Here is a 4,321-nt window from a genome sequence, read left to right on the forward strand (position 1 = left end):
CCCACTTCCGGGAGCCTTCGCTCCCGCTAGCGCAGACAGCTAGTCTCGCGAGAGGTGGGCCAGGCGAGGGGATGACGGGGTCTGGGTTTGAGGGGGTCATTTCTCTGATGCACAATCACTTTTCCTTAAGTGAATTAAGGAGTGAAGATGAGCAGGGGTAATGTTCAGTTAGGGTTGTCCTTTTTGTAAAGAAAATGCAAGTTAGGAAAAACCAAGTTTCTTAAAATTCTCTGTGATGTTTGGCTTTGCTGTTAACTTGTGACAAACTAGACACTGGGAACACTGGACCTCAACTAAGGAATTGCCTCCATCAGACCGTCCTATGGACATGTGTTTGGGAGCATTTTCTTGTTTTATGGTTGCTGTGGGAGGAAAATAAGCATGGCCACACCTGGGCAGATGGTCCTTGATTCTGTAAGTTAACTGGCTGAACAAACCATGAGGAGCAAGCCATTAAGCTGCACTTCTCCATGGTCTCTGCTTGAGGTCCTGCCTCTGGGTCTTTTTTTGAGTTCCTGCTTTGACTTCCTCCAATAAAGCACTGTGACCAGGAAGTGTAAGCCAGATAAACACTTTCTTCCGTCAACTTGCTTTTGGTCAGGGTTTTATCACAGCAAACATGCTTTTTGTTTTTGCTTTTGTTACCATTGATTTAAAGATGAGGAAACAGTCCCCCAAAGGTTAAGTAACTTGTTTAAAGCCACTTAATGAACAACGGAGTGTATGCGATTTCAAGTGCGTTCTTGGTGTTTTCTGTTCAGTAAGCTCTTTATCTGAGGCTGACATTATTTCCTTGGCTTGATATCAATAAAGACTTGGTAAATTGGAGATTGAGTTTGCTTTCTAGCTTATAAAGGCATTCTGGTTCTTCTGTGAGTCATTTTAGGTTTTCCCCTTCAGGAAGTCCTCCTGCCCTATTCTTCCTTTGATGCTCCCTTAGGTGTCTCTTCTCCTGGGTTTCTAGGAAGTGCGGGGGCCAGAGTGTGCCCTCTGTGAACTGGCTACAAACTCCTGCTTGACCATAAGATAGCTTGACCATAAGATACGCCAGTTTGAGACTTCCGGCTATACTAATCAACACAGCAGGTCTTCATATGGGGAGGGTTGAAGAATGGGAGCTGGTGACCCAGATACCACACTCTAGTGCTGTATGTTGGGTTTCTCTGATTTTTTTTTCTCTTTTAAACATAGATTAACCAAAGTGTTCTGATCCGTCTGAAAAAAGGAACATGGCCGCAGCTCTGACTTTTTAATCTGGTACAGATTCATCATGCTATCCTATGGCCAGCTGCTCCCCAGTGGACAGCTGTTCTCCAGGGCTCCCAAACTAGCCTTTCCCTTTGTCCCACCTCTAGCAAAACTCACATGGGACACCCAGTGTCTCAAGTAGATATGAGAGGTAAACCAGATTGAGAACATAAATTCCTTAAGCAGTGATTTATTCTTGTGAAGGTGCTTGAAGTTTTCAAGTGTTGTCAATTCCACTTTGGAGGTTTCATTTTGTGAAATAAAGGGAATATTAAATGATGGGCAGCTGCTTTGGTAAGAGATGCCTTGTAGGGCACTTTTACAAGTCATGTGGTAGGTTTTAAAATGAGAAGCCACAAGGACGAGCTATCTGTGAAGTTCTCGGAATGCCAAAGATTGCAGTCCACAGCATCGTAGTACCACATGCATGTTGATGGATGTTTGTCACATTTGCGGTGTCCTGTGTGTGCAGGCTCTATATATATATGCAACAATCTCACCTTGTAGCTGTCAGGAGAAAATCCTTAAGGACCTTCTAATAGACAATCTCAGTTTCTGTTAATCCTGCAGATGAGAGGAGAAAAACTGCTTACCCAAACCATGGACAGATTAATTAAAGCAAGCTTTCTTTCTTTCTTTTTTTTTTTTTACATTTTTTTTTATTAACTTGAGTATTTCTTATATACATTTCGAGTGTTATTCCCTTTCCCGGTTTCCAGGCAAACATCCCCCTCCCCCTCCCCTTCCTTATGGGTGTTCCCCTCCCAACCCTCCCCCCATTGCCGCCCTCCCCCCATAGACTAGTTCACTGGGGGTTCAGTCTTAGCAGGACCCAGGGCTTCCCCTTCCACTGGTGCTCTTACTAGGATATTCATTTAAAGCAAGCTTTCTTTTTGCACATGGGCTGTCTTCCCCTAACACAGAGTTCAGGAGATCAGCCCTGGATTCGGGGATGATACTGGTTTCCATACTCAGGAACAGGGAGGGTGTGGGAGTGATTTCTAAATGGGGGATTTGTCAGGCAAATAGGTGGGGTTACTCTTAGGTCAATGATGCTGTCCAGTGAGCTGGATGAAATGTCCTGGGACACGACAGATACAAAAGGTTACAGGAAGTTTCTTACTCTGAGAAGATGGGGTATTAGGGTAAATGTATTCTCAGGAAAAACGGAGACTAAGAACAACATTTAGATTAGTCAGTAAATATGTTTTTAAAAATATATATAGAGAGGGCCTGAGGGAATGGCTCAGCTGTTTTCAGCACTGGCTGTTCTTCCAGAGGATTTGGTTTTGTTCCCAGCACCCACATGGAGGCATACAACTGTCTGTAACTCCAGTCCCAAGGGATCTGACACCCTCTCTTGGCTTCAGTGGACACCAGGCACGCAACTGGATACACATATATACCTAGATACCTAGAGGTACACACACACATTTAAAAAAAAAGTCTAAAAAAAAGAAAAATAATTTTAAAAACTCCCAAGCACTAATACAACGAATTAGCTGAAGAGACTTGCAAACACCAGGACTTAGAGGTGTGCTTCAGTTTGGGTTGGTTTTTTTCCCCTCCCCATGAAAGATCTTTTAAGTGTTCCTTAATTTAAAACCAAGCATTTTTACCCTTTCAAACAGTGTTTTATCTTTCTGTTCAAATCGTTGACTCCACGTTTTCCATATTTCAGGGCTTCCAGCTGGCATTTTGCTTTAGAAGAAGGGATCAGGAAGTGGACGGTGTCAAAGCTGCTCATCTATTTGTCTCGGTCACTTCAGATATAGTGCAGCAAAAGCAAAAGAGTAGCAGGTTAAATAAGATGTCAGCTTATTCCCATCTAACATAACAGTCTGGAGTAAAGAGGTCAAAGCTAGCGGAACACCTCTATGATATCCAGAACTCAGACTCCTACTTCATAATTTCCTCCTGGACTAACACATCTTAATTACACTTAAGTGTGGTGGGGATGGGGCTATCATAGCCAAGTTCATGTGGCAGAGCGAAGAAAAATTAAAGAATAAGCTTCTTTTTAAAGATAATTTCTTTTTAAAAGGCATGACATGTCTGTTTATGACTCACTAGACTCGCTAAGATAGACAGACGTACACGGTAGCCCTGGGGCTAGCTAAGCCTGGGTTTCGTTAAAGGAAGAGAGAAGGGACTTCCTCATACAACTGATAGTCTGCTCCAGCTTGCATTGTGTTTTAAGTTTTCTTACCAAAAAGATACCCTTTGCAACAGTGGAATGAAAGACCACTAGGGAATGTCCTTTACAAAGCAACACTGACACTAAACCCACATGCATTCACCCATGTCCTGTGGGGGAAGCAGTTTCAGATTTGTTAGTCAAAAGACCTTGCTGAAACTAACGCTAAACTGTGGCCAACTGACTGACCGGGCACAGCCCAGCTGGTGGAGTCACGCTTGCTGCATGCTGACTCCCAAAGGACTGGACAGAGGTGAGCCAGGTTCACCATTATCCTTCAAAAATGCACCAATCAGAGGAGTCACTCTGCCTTGCAGGAGGAGGAAGTAAATGGCAAAGAGGAGCTGGGATGATGTTTAGGGAAGGTCTGTATGCAAAGCAGTTAGGAAAAAAAACAGTGTCCTCAAACACTGAGAAAGTTGTGTCACCTCGTTGAGCCTGGCTCCTAAACTGTTAGTGGTCTTCTAAGGTTCACAAAACTAAAATACATGAAACGTTTTGAAAAATAATATACTTAATGACAGCTACTATTTAAAGAGCAGGAAGGAGGTACTAGGTACTCTTCTGAGTCCATTCTATGAATGGACTAAATTCTCCAAACATACAGTGTTGTCATTCTTGGTTGCGAGATGAAGAATCAAAGTCCCCAAGGTCAAGTAACCTGTTTCAGTTCACCTAGTGAACAAGGGGACAAGTGTGACTTCAACAGCATTCCTGGTGATTCTGGTTCAGTAAACCCTTTATCTGAGGCACTGGTAGGATCCCCATGACCTGCTATGAGTAAAGACTTCACCCATTGAGAGAGGATGATCTGACTTTGTATGTTCACTCTGTGTCAAAAGTGAGATTGCTTTCTCGAGTCTAAGGACATTCTGG

The sequence above is a fragment of the Rattus norvegicus genome, chromosome 2, assembly GCF_036323735.1.
Source record: "Rattus norvegicus strain BN/NHsdMcwi chromosome 2, GRCr8, whole genome shotgun sequence".
In the NCBI taxonomy this organism is placed as follows: domain Eukaryota; kingdom Metazoa; phylum Chordata; class Mammalia; order Rodentia; family Muridae; genus Rattus; species Rattus norvegicus.